Source organism: Lissotriton vulgaris, chromosome 10 (genome assembly GCF_964263255.1).
Source record: "Lissotriton vulgaris chromosome 10, aLisVul1.2, whole genome shotgun sequence".
Lineage (NCBI taxonomy): Eukaryota > Metazoa > Chordata > Amphibia > Caudata > Salamandridae > Lissotriton > Lissotriton vulgaris.
This window is the reverse complement of record NC_141698.1, coordinates 1,133,357,425-1,133,369,985: the sequence shown is the minus strand read 5'-3', so window position 1 is coordinate 1,133,369,985 and position 12,561 is coordinate 1,133,357,425.

Below are 12,561 nucleotides of genomic sequence, written 5' to 3'. Positions count from 1 at the left end.
GTAGATTCTAGTGTCTGCTAGTCATCATTGGTCATCAGGTGTCTGTAGATTCTAGTGTCTGCTAGTCATCCTTGGTCTTCAGGTGTCCGTAGACTCTAGTGTCTGCTAGTCATCATTGGTTTGCAGGTGTCTGTAGATTCTAGTGTCTGCTAGACATCATTGATCGTAAGGTGTCTGTAGAGTCTAGTGTCTGCTAGCATTCATTGGCCTTCAGGTGTCTGTAGATTCTAGTGTCTACTAGTCATCCTTGGTCATCAGGTGTCTGAAGATTCTAGTGTCTGCTAGTCATCCTTGGTCTTCAGGTGTCTGTAGAGTCTAGTGTCTGCTAGTCATAACTGGCCTTCGGGTGTCTGTAGATTCTAGAGTCTGCTAGTCATCATTGGTCTTCAGGTGTCTGTAGATTCTAGTATCTGCTAGTCATCCTTGGTCTTCAGGTGTCTGTAGATTCTAGTGTCTGCTAGTCATCATTGCTCTTCAGGTGTCTGTAGATTCTAGTATCTGCTAGTCATCACTGGCCTTCAGGTGTCTGAAGATTCTAGTGTCTGCTAGTCATCCTTGGTCTTCAGGTGTCTGTAGAGTCTAGTGTCTGCTAGTCATCACTAGCCTTCAGGTGTCTGAAGATTCTAGTGTCTGCTAGTCATCATTGGCCCTCAGTTGTCTGTAGATTCTAGTGTCTGCTAGTCATCCTTGGTCTTCGGGTGTCTGTAGACTCTACTGTCTGCTAGTCATAATTGGTCTTCTTCAGGTGTCTGTAGATTCTAGTGTCTGCTAGTCATCCTTGGCCTTCGGGTGTCTGTTGATTCTAATGTCTGCTAGTCATCATTGGTCTTCAGGTGTCTGTGGATTCTAGTGTCTGCTAGTCATCCTTGGCCTTCGGGTGTCTGTAGATTCTAGTGTCTGCTAGTCATCATTGGTCTTCAGGTGTCTGTAGATTCTAGTGTCTGCTAGTCATCCTTGGTCTTCAGGTGTCTGTAGATTCTAGTGTCTGCTAGTCATCCTTGGTCTTCAAGTGTCTGTAAATTATAGTGTCTGCTAGTCATCATTAGCCTTCGGGTGTCTGTAGATTCTAGAGTCTGCTAGTCATCATTGGTCTTCAGGTGTCTGTAGATTCTAGTATCTGCTAGTCATCCTTGGTCTTCAGGTGTCTGTAGATTCTAGTGTCTGCTAGTCATCCTTGGTCATCAGGTGTCTGTAGATTCTAGTGTCTGCTAGTCATCACTGGCCTTCAGGTGTCTGTAGATTCTAGTGTCTGCTAGTCATCCATGGTCTTCGGGTGTCTGTAGACTCTACTGTCTGCTAGTCATAATTGGTCTTCTTCAGGTGTCTGTAGATTCTAGTGTCTGCTAGTCATCCTTGGCCTTCGGGTGTCTGTAGATTCTAGTGTCTGCTAGTCATCATTGGTCTTCAGGTGTCTGTAGATTCTAGTGTCTGCTAGTCATCCTTGGTCTTCAGGTTTCTGTAGATTCTAGTGTCTGCTAGTCATCATTTGTCTTCAGGTGTCTGTAGATTCTAGTGTCTGCTAGTCATCATTGGTCATCAGGTGTCTGTAGATTCTAGTGTCTGCTAGTCATCCTTGGTCTTCAGGTGTCCGTAGACTCTAGTGTCTGCTAGTCATCATTGGTTTGCAGGTGTCTGTAGATTCTAGTGTCTGCTAGACATCATTGATCGTAAGGTGTCTGTAGAGTCTAGTGTCTGCTAGCATTCATTGGCCTTCAGGTGTCTGTAGATTCTAGTGTCTACTAGTCATCCTTGGTCATCAGGTGTCTGAAGATTCTAGTGTCTGCTAGTCATCCTTGGTCTTCAGGTGTCTGTAGATTCTAGTGTCTGCTAGTCATCATTAGCCTTCGGGTGTCTGTAGATTCTAGAGTCTGCTAGTCATCATTGGTCTTCAGGTGTCTGTAGATTCTAGTATCTGCTAGTCATCCTTGGTCTTCAGGTGTCTGTAGATTCTAGTGTCTGCTAGTCATCCTTGGTCATCAGGTGTCTGTAGATTCTAGTGTCTGCTAGTCATCACTGGCCTTCAGGTGTCTGAAGATTCTAGTGTCTGCTAGTCATCCTTGGTCTTCAGGTGTCTGTAGAGTCTAGTGTCTGCTAGTCATCACTAGCCTTCAGGTGTCTGAAGATTCTAGTGTCTGCTAGTCATCATTGGCCCTCAGTTGTCTGTAGATTCTAGTGTCTGCTAGTCATCCTTGGTCTTCGGGTGTCTGTAGACTCTACTCTCTGCTAGTCATAATTGGTCTTCTTCAGGTGTCTGTAGATTCTAGTGTCTGCTAGTCATCCTTGGCCTTCGGGTGTCTGTAGATTCTAGTGTCTGCTAGTCATCATTGGTCTTCAGGTGTCTATGGATTCTAGTGTCTGCTAGTCATCCTTGGCCTTCGGGTGTCTGTAGATTCTAGTGTCTGCTAGTCATCATTGGTCTTCAGGTGTCTGTAGATTCTAGTGTCTGCTAGTCATCCTTGGTCTTCAGGTGTCTGTAGATTCTAGTGTCTGCTAGTCATCCTTGGTCTTCAAGTGTCTGTAGATTCTAGTGTCTGCTAGTCATCATTAGCCTTCGGGTGTCTGTAGATTCTAGAGTCTGCTAGTCATCATTGGTCTTCAGGTGTCTGTAGATTCTAGTATCTGCTAGTCATCCTTGGTCTTCAGGTGTCTGTAGATTCTAGTGTCTGCTAGTCATCCTTGGTCATCAGGTGTCTGTAGATTCTAGTGTCTGCTAGTCATCACTGGCCTTCAGGTGTCTGTAGAGTCTAGTGTCTGCTAGTCATCCTTGGTCTTCAGGTGTCTGTAGAGTCTAGTGTCTGCTAGTCATCACTGGCCTTCAGGTGTCTGTAGATTCTAGTGTCTGCTAGTCATCATTGGTCTTCAGGTGTCTGTGGATTCTAGTGTCTGCTAGTCATCCTTGGCCTTCGGGTGTCTGTAGATTCTAGTGTCTGCTAGTCATCATTGGTCTTCAGGTGTCTGTAGATTCTAGTGTCTGCTAGTCATCACTGGTCTTCAGGTGTCTGTAGATTCTAGTGTCTGCTAGTCATCCTTGGTCTTCAGGTGTCTGTAGAGTCTAGTGTCTGCTAGTCATCCTTGGTCTTCAGGTGTCTGTAGAGTCTAGTGTCTGCTAGTCATCACTGGCCTTCAGGTGTCTGTAGAGTCTAGTGTCTGCTAGTCATAACTGGCCTTCAGGTGTCTGAAGATTCTAGTGTCTGCTAGTCATCCTTGGTCTTCAGGTGTCTGTAGATTCTAGTGTCTGCTAGTCATCATTAGCCTTCGGGTGTCTGTAGATTCTAGAGTCTGCTAGTCATCATTGGTCTTCAGGTGTCTGTAGATTCTAGTATCTGCTAGTCATCCTTGGTCTTCAGGTGTCTGTAGATTCTAGTGTCTGCTAGTCATCCTTGGTCATCAGGTGTCTGTAGATTCTAGTGTCTGCTAGTCATCACTGGCCTTCAGGTGTCTGAAGATTCTAGTGTCTGCTAGTCATCCTTGGTCTTCAGGTGTCTGTAGAGTCTAGTGTCTGCTAGTCATCACTAGCCTTCAGGTGTCTGAAGATTCTAGTGTCTGCTAGTCATCATTGGCCCTCAGTTGTCTGTAGATTCTAGTGTCTGCTAGTCATCCTTGGTCTTCGGGTGTCTGTAGACTCTACTGTCTGCTAGTCATAATTGGTCTTCTTCAGGTGTCTGTAGATTCTAGTGTCTGCTAGTCATCCTTGGCCTTCGGGTGTCTGTAGATTCTAATGTCTGCTAGTCATCATTGGTCTTCAGGTGTCTGTGGATTCTAGTGTCTGCTAGTCATCCTTGGCCTTCGGGTGTCTGTAGATTCTAGTGTCTGCTAGTCATCATTGGTCTTCAGGTGTCTGTAGATTCTAGTGTCTGCTAGTCATCCTTGGTCTTCAGGTGTCTGTAGATTCTAGTGTCTGCTAGTCATCCTTGGTCTTCAAGTGTCTGTAGATTCTAGTGTCTGCTAGTCATCATTAGCCTTCGGGTGTCTGTAGATTCTAGAGTCTGCTAGTCATCATTGGTCTTCAGGTGTCTGTAGATTCTAGTATCTGCTAGTCATCATTGGTCTTCAGGTGTCTGTAGATTCTAGTGTCTGCTAGTCATCCTTGGTCATCAGGTGTCTGTAGATTCTAGTGTCTGCTAGTCATCACTGGCCTTCAGGTGTCTGTAGATTCTAGTGTCTGCTAGTCATCCTTGGTCTTCGGGTGTCTGTAGACTCTACTGTATGCTAGTCATAATTGGTCTTCTTCAGGTGTCTGTAGATTCTAGTGTCTGCTAGTCATCCTTGGCCTTCGGGTGTCTGTAGATTCTAGTGTCTGCTAGTCATCATTGGTCTTCAGGTGTCTGTAGATTCTAGTGTCTGCTAGTCATCCTTGGTCTTCAGGTTTCTGTAGATTCTAGTGTCTGCTAGTCATCATTTGTCTTCAGGTGTCTGTAGATTCTAGTGTCTGCTAGTCATCATTGGTCATCAGGTGTCTGTAGATTCTAGTGTCTGCTAGTCATCCTTGGTCTTCAGGTGTCCGTAGACTCTAGTGTCTGCTAGTCATCATAAGTTTGCAGGTGTCTGTAGATTCTAGTGTCTGCAAGACATCATTGATCGTAAGGTGTCTGTAGAGTCTAGTGTCTGCTAGCATTCATTGGCCTTCAGGTGTCTGTAGATTCTAGTGTCTACTAGTCATCCTTGGTCATCAGGTGTCTGTAGATTCTAGTGTCTGCTAGACATCAATGATCTTAAGGTGTCTGTAGAGTCTAGTGTCTGCTAGTCTTCATTGGCCTCAGGTGTCTGTAGATTCTAGTGTCTGTTAGTCATCATTGGACTTTGGGCGTCTGTGTAGATTCTAGTCTCTGCTAGTCATCACTGGCCTTCAGGTGTCTGTAGATTCAAGTGTCTGCTAGTCATCATTGGACTTTGGGCGTCTCTGTAGATTCTAGTGTCTGCTAGTCATCTTTGGTCATCAGTTGTCTGTAGATTCTAGTGTCTGCTAGTCATCATTGGACTTTGGGCGTCTCTGTAGATTCTACTGTCTGCTAGTCATCACTGGTCTTCAGGTGTCTGTAGATTCTAGTGTCTGCTAGTCATCCTTGGTCTTCAGGTGTCTGTAGAGTCTAGTGTCTGCTAGTCATCCTTGGTCTTCAGGTGTCTGTAGAGTCTAGTGTCTGCTAGTCATCACTGGCCTTCAGGTGTCTGAAGATTCTAGTGTCTGCTAGTCATCATTGGTCCTCAGGTGTCTGTAGATTCTAGTGTCTGCTAGTCATCCTTGGTCTTCAGGTGTCTGTAGAGTCTAGTGTCTGCTAGTCATCCTTGGTCTTCAGGTGTCTGTAGAGTCTAGTGTCTGCTAGTCATAACTGGCCTTCAGGTGTCTGAAGATTCTAGTGTCTGCTAGTCATCCTTGGTCTTCAGGTGTCTGTAGATTCTAGTGTCTGCTAGTCATCATTAGCCTTCGGGTGTCTGTAGATTCTAGAGTCTGCTAGTCATCATTGGTCTTCAGGTGTCTGTAGATTCTAGTATCTGCTAGTCATCCTTGGTCTTCAGGTGTCTGTAGATTCTAGTGTCTGCTAGTCATCCTTGGTCATCAGGTGTCTGTAGATTCTAGTGTCTGCTAGTCATCACTGGCCTTCAGGTGTCTGAAGATTCTAGTGTCTGCTAGTCATCCTTGGTCTTCAGGTGTCTGTAGAGTCTAGTGTCTGCTAGTCATCACTAGCCTTCAGGTGTCTGAAGATTCTAGTGTCTGCTAGTCATCATTGGCCCTCAGTTGTCTGTAGATTCTAGTGTCTGCTAGTCATCCTTGGTCTTCGGGTGTCTGTAGACTCTACTCTCTGCTAGTCATAATTGGTCTTCTTCAGGTGTCTGTAGATTCTAGTGTCTGCTAGTCATCCTTGGCCTTCGGGTGTCTGTAGATTCTAGTGTCTGCTAGTCATCATTTGTCTTCAGGTGTCTGTGGATTCTAGTGTCTGCTAGTCATCCTTGGCCTTCGGGTGTCTGTAGATTCTAGTGTCTGCTAGTCATCATTGGTCTTCAGGTGTCTGTAGATTCTAGTGTCTGCTAGTCATCCTTGGTCTTCAGGTGTCTGTAGATTCTAGTGTCTGCTAGTCATCCTTGGTCTTCAAGTGTCTGTAGATTCTAGTGTCTGCTAGTCATCATTAGCCTTCGGGTGTCTGTAGATTCTAGAGTCTGCTAGTCATCATTGGTCTTCAGGTGTCTGTAGATTCTAGTATCTGCTAGTCATCCTTGGTCTTCAGGTGTCTGTAGATTCTAGTGTCTGCTAGTCATCCTTGGTCATCAGGTGTCTGTAGATTCTAGTGTCTGCTAGTCATCACTGGCCTTCAGGTGTCTGTAGATTCTAGTGTCTGCTAGTCATCCTTGGTCTTCGGGTGTCTGTAGACTCTACTGTCTGCTAGTCATAATTGGTCTTCTTCAGGTGTCTGTAGATTCTAGTGTCTGCTAGTCATCCTTGGCCTTCGGGTGTCTGTAGATTCTAGTGTCTGCTAGTCATCATTGGTCTTCAGGTGTCTGTGGATTCTAGTGTCTGCTAGTCATCCTTGGCCTTCGGGTGTCTGTAGATTCTAGTGTCTGCTAGTCATCATTGGTCTTCTGGTGTCTGTAGATTCTAGTGTCTGCTAGTCATCACTGGTCTTCAGGTGTCTGTAGATTCTAGTATCTGCTAGTCATCCTTGGTCTTCAGGTGTCTGTAGAGTCTAGTGTCTGCTAGTCATCCTTGGTCTTCAGGTGTCTGTAGAGTCTAGTGTCTGCTAGTCATCACTGGCCTTCAGGTGTCTGAAGATTCTAGTGTCTGCTAGTCATCATTGGTCCTCAGGTGTCTGTAGATTCTAGTGTCTGCTAGTCATCCTTGGTCTTCAGGTGTCTGTAGAGTCTAGTGTCTGCTAGTCATCCTTGGTCTTCAGGTGTCTGTAGAGTCTAGTGTCTGCTAGTCATAACTGGCCTTCAGGTGTCTGAAGATTCTAGTGTCTGCTAGTCATCCTTGGTCTTCAGGTGTCTGTAGAGTCTAGTGTCTGCTAGTCATCACTAGCCTTCAGGTGTCTGAAGATTCTAGTGTCTGCTAGTCATCATTGGCCCTCAGTTGTCTGTAGATTCTAGTGTCTGCTAGTCATCCTTGGTCTTCGGGTGTCTGTAGACTCTACTGTCTGCTAGTCATAATTGGTCTTCTTCAGGTGTATGTAGATTCTAGTGTCTGCTAGTCATCCTTGGCCTTCAGGTGTCTGTAGATTCTAGTGTCTGCTAGTCATCATTGGTCTTCAGGTGTCTGTGGATTCTAGTGTCTGCTAGTCATCCTTGGCCTTCGGGTGTCTGTAGATTCTAGTGTCTGCTAGTCATCATTGGTCTTCAGGTGTCTGTAGATTCTAGTGTCTGCTAGTCATCCTTGGTCTTCAGGTATCTGTAGATTCTAGTGTCTGCTAGTCATCCTTGGTCTTCAAGTGTCTGTAGATTCTAGTGTCTGCTAGTCATCATTAGCCTTCGGGTGTCTGTAGATTCTAGAGTCTGCCAGTCATCATTGGTCTTCAGGTGTCTGTAGATTCTAGTATCTGCTAGTCATCCTTGGTCTTCAGGTGTCTGTAGATTCTAGTGTCTGCTAGTCATCCTTGGTCATCAGGTGTCTGTAGATTCTAGTGTCTGCTAGTCATCACTGGCCTTCAGGTGTCTGTAGATTCTAGTGTCTGCTAATCATCCTTGGTCTTCGGGTGTCTGTAGACTCTACTGTCTGCTAGTCATAATTGGTCTTCTTCAGGTGTCTGTAGATTCTAGTGTCTGCTAGTCATCCTTGGCCTTCGGGTGTCTGTAGATTCTAGTGTCTGCTAGTCATCATTGGTCTTCAGGTGTCTGTGGATTCTAGTGTCTGCTAGTCATCCTTGGCCTTCGGGTGTCTGTAGATTCTAGTGTCTGCTAGTCATCATTGGTCTTCAGGTGTCTGTAGATTCTAGTGTCTGCTAGTCATCCTTGGTCTTCAGGTGTCTGTAGATTCTAGTGTCTGCTAGTCATCCATGGTCTTCAAGTGTCTGTAGATTCTAGTGTCTGCTAGTCATCATTGACCTTCAGGTGTCTGTAGATTCTAGTGTCTGCTAGTCATCCTTGGTCTTCAGGTGTCTGTAGATTCTAGTGTCTGCTAGTCATCACTGGCCTTCAGGTGTCTGTAGATTCTAGTGTCTGTTAGTCATCATTGGACTTTGGGCGTCTCTGTAGATTCTACTGTCTGCTAGTCATCAATGGCCTTTAGGTGTCTGTAGATTCTAGTGTCTGCTAGTCATCATTGGTCTTCAGGTGTCTGTAGATTCTAGTGTCTGCTAGTCATCATTGGTCTTCAGGTGTCTGTAGATTCTAGTGTCTGCTAGTCATCCTTGGTCTTCAGGTGTCTGTAGATTCTAGTGTCTGCTAGTCATCACTGGCCTTCAGGTGTCTGTAGATTCTAGTGTCTGTTAGTCATCATTGGACTTTGGGCGTCTCTGTAGATTCTACTGTCTGCTAGTCATCAATGGCCTTTAGGTGTCTGTAGATTCTAGTGTCTGCTAGTCATCATTGGTCTTCAGGTGTCTGTAGATTCTAGTGTCTGCTAGTCATCATTGGTCTTCAGGTGTCTGTAGATTCTAGTGTCTGCTAGTCATCCTTGGTCTTCAGGTGTCTGTAGATTCTAGTGTCTGCTAGTCATCATTGACATTCAGGTGTCTGTAGATTCTAGTGTCTGCTAGTCATCACTGGCCTTCAGGTGTCTGTAGATTCTAGTGTCTGTTAGTCATCATTGGACTTTGGGCGTCTCTGTAGATTCTACTGTCTGCTAGTCATCAATGGCCTTTAGGTGTCTGTAGATTCTAGTGTCTGCTAGTCATCCTTGATCTTCAGGTGTCCGTAGATTCTAGTGTCTGCTAGTCATCATTGGTCTTCATGTGTCTGTAGATTCTAGTGTCTGCTAGTCATCATTGGTCTTCAGGTGTCTGTAGATTCTAGTGTCTGCTAGTCATCATTGGCCTTAAGGTGTTTGTAGATTATAGTGTCTGCTAGTCATCCTTGGTCTTCAGGTGTCTGTAGATTCTAGTGTCTGCTAATCATCCTTGGTCTTCAGGTGTCTGTAGATTCTAGTGTCTGCTAGTCATCCTTGGTCTTCAGGTTTCTGTAGATTCTAGTGTCTGCTAGTCATCATTTGTCTTCAGGTGTCTGTAGATTCTAGTGTCTGCTAGTCATCATTGGTCATCAGGTGTCTGTAGATTCTAGTGTCTGCTAGTCATCCTTGGTCTTCAGGTGTCCGTAGACTCTAGTGGCTGCTAGTCATCATTGGTTTGCAGGTGTCTGTAGATTCTAGTGTCTGCTAGACATCATTGATCGTAAGGTGTCTGTAGAGTCTAGTGTCTGCTAGCATTCATTGGCCTTCAGGTGTCTGTAGATTCTAGTGTCTGCTAGTCATCACTGGTCTTGAGTTGTGTGTAGACTCTAGTGTCTGCTAGTCATTATTGGCCTTCAGGTGTCTGTAGATTCTAGTGTCTACTAGTCATGCTTGGTCATCAGGTGTCTGTAGATTCTAGTGTCTGCTAGACATCAATGATCTTAAGGTGTCTGTAGAGTCTAGTGTCTGCTAGTCTTCATTGGCCTCAGGTGTCTGTAGATTCTAGTGTCTGTTAGTCATCATTGGACTTTGGGCGTCTCTGTAGATTCTAGTTTGTGCTAGTCATCACTGGCCTTCAGGTGTCTGTAGATTCAAGTGTCTGCTAGTCATCATTGGACTTTGGGCGTCTCTGTAGATTCTAGTGTCTGCTAGTCATCTTTGGTCATCAGGTGTCTGTAGATTCTAGTGTCTGCTAGTCATCATTGGACTTTGGGCGTCTCTGTAGATTCTACTGTCTGCTAGTCATTACTGGTCTTCAGGTGTCTGTAGATTCTAGTGTCTGCTAGTCATCCTTGGTCTTCAGGTGTCTGTAGAGTCTAGTGTCTGCTAGTCATCCTTGGTCTTCAGGTGTCTGTAGAGTCTAGTGTCTGCTAGTCATCACTGGCCTTCAGGTGTCTGAAGATTCTAGTGTCTGCTAGTCATCATTGGTCCTCAGGTGTCTGTAGATTCTAGTGTCTGCTAGTCATCCTTGGTCTTCAGGTGTCTGTAGAGTCTAGTGTCTGCTAGTCATCCTTGGTCTTCAGGTGTCTGTAGAGTCTAGTGTCTGCTAGTCATCACTGGCCTTTAGGTGTCTGAAGATTCTAGTGTCTGCTAGTCATCCTTGGTCTTCAGGTGTCTGTAGATTCTAGTGTCTGCTAGTCATCATTAGCCTTCGGGTGTCTGTAGATTCTAGAGTCTGCTAGTCATCATTGGTCTTCAGGTGTCTGTAGACTCTAGTATCTGCTAGTCATCCTTGGTCTTCAGGTGTCTGTAGATTCTAGTGTCTGCTAGTCATCCTTGGTCATCAGGTGTCTGTAGATTCTAGTGTCTGCTAGTCATCACTGGCCTTCAGGTGTTTGAAGATTCTAGTGTCTGCTAGTCATCCTTGGTCTTCAGGTGTCTGTAGAGTCTAGTGTCTGCTAGTCATCACTAGCCTTCAGGTGTCTGAAGATTCTAGTGTCTGCTAGTCATCATTGGCCCTCGTTGTCTGTAGATTCTAGTGTCTGCTAGTCATCCTTGGTCTTCGGGTGTCTGTAGACTCTACTGTCTGCTAGTCATAATTGGTCTTCTTCAGGTGTCTGTAGATTCTAGTGTCTGCTAGTCATCCATGGCCTTCGGGTGTCTGTAGATTCTAGTGTCTGCTAGTCATCATTGGTCTTCAGGTGTCTGTGGATTCTAGTGTCTGCTAGTCATCCTTGGCCTTCGGGTGTCTGTAGATTCTAGTGTCTGCAAGTCATCATTGGTCTTCAGGTGTCTGTAGATTCTAGTGTCTGCTAGTCATCCTTGGTCTTCAGGTGTCTGTAGATTCTAGTGTCTGCTAGTCATCCTTGGTCTTCAAGTGTCTGTAGATTCTAGTGTCTGCTAGTCATCATTGACCTTCAGGTGTCTGTAGATTCTAGTGTCTGCTAGTCATCCTTGGTCTTCAGGTGTCTGTAGATTCTAGTGTCTGCTAATTATCCTTGGTCTTCAGGTGTCTGTAGATTCTAGTGTCTGCTAATCATCCTTGGTCTTCAGGTTTCTGTAGATTATAGTGTCTGCTAGTCATCATTTGTCTTCAGGTGTCTGTAGATTATAGTGTCTGCTAGTCATCATTGGTCATCAGGTGTCTGTAGATTCTAGTATCTGCTAGTCGTCCTTGGTCTTCAGGTGTCCGTAGACTCTAGTGTCTGCTAGTCATCATTGGTTTGCAGGTGTCTGTAGATTCTAGTGTCTGCTAGACATCATTGATCGTAAGGTGTCTGTAGAGTCTAGTGTCTGCTAGCATTCATTGGCCTTCAGGTGTCTGTAGATTCTAGTGTCTGCTAGTCATCACTGGTTTTGAGGTGTGTGTAGACTCTAGTGTCTGCTAGTCATCATTGTCCTTCAGGTGTCTGTAGATTCTAGTGTCTACTAGTCATCATTGGTCATCAGGTGTCTGTAGATTCTAGTGTCTGCTAGACATCAATGATCTTAAGGTGTCTGTAGAGTCGAGTGTCTGCTATTCTTCATTGGACTTCAGGTGTCTGTAGATTATAGTGTCTGCTAGTATTCATTGCTCTTCAGGTGTCTGTAGATTCTAGTGTCTGCTAGGCATCCTTGGTCATCAGGTGTCTGTAGATTCTAGTCTGCTAGTCATCACTGGTCTTTAGGTGGCAGTAGATTCTAGTGTCTGCTAGTCATCACTTTCCTTCAGGTGTCTGTAGACTCTAGTGTCTGCTAGTCATCATTGGTTTTCAGGTGTCTGTAGATTCTAGTGTCTGCTAGTCATCATTGGTCTTAATGTGTCCGTAGAGTCTAGTGTCTGCTAGTCTTCATTGGACTTCAGGTGTCTGTAGATTCTACTGTCTGCTAGTATTCATTGGTCTTCAGGATTCTGTAGACTCTAGTGTCTGCTAGTCATTATTGGTTTTCGGGTGTCTGTAGATTCTAGTGTCTGCGAGTGTTTATTGGTCTTCATGTGTCTGTAGATTCTAGTGTTTGCTAGTATTCATTGGTCTTCAGGATTCTGTAGACTCTAGTGTCTACTAGTATTGATTGGTCTTCAGGTGTCTGTAGATTCTAGTGTCCGCTAATCATCACTGGCATTCAGTTGTCTGTAGACTCTAGTGTCTGCTAGTAATCATTGGTCTTCAGGTGTCTGTAGATTCTAGTGTCTGCTAGTATTCATTGGTCTTCAAGTGTCTGTAGATTCTAGTGTCTGCTAGTCATCCTTGGTCTTCAGGTGTCTGTAGATTCTAGTGTCTGCTAGTCATCCTTGGTCATCAGTTTTCTGTAGATTCTAGTGTCTGCTAGTCATCATTGGCCTTCAGGTGTCTGTAGACTCTAGTGTCTGCTAGTCATCATTGGCCTTCAGGTGTCTGTAGATACTAGTGTCTGCTAGTCATCATTGGTCTTAAGGTGTCTGTAGAGTCTAGTGTCTGCTAGTCTTCACTGGCCTTCAGGTGTCTGTAGATTCTAGTGTCTGCTAGTCATCATTGGTTTTCAGTTGTCTGTAGATTCTAGTGTCTGCTAGT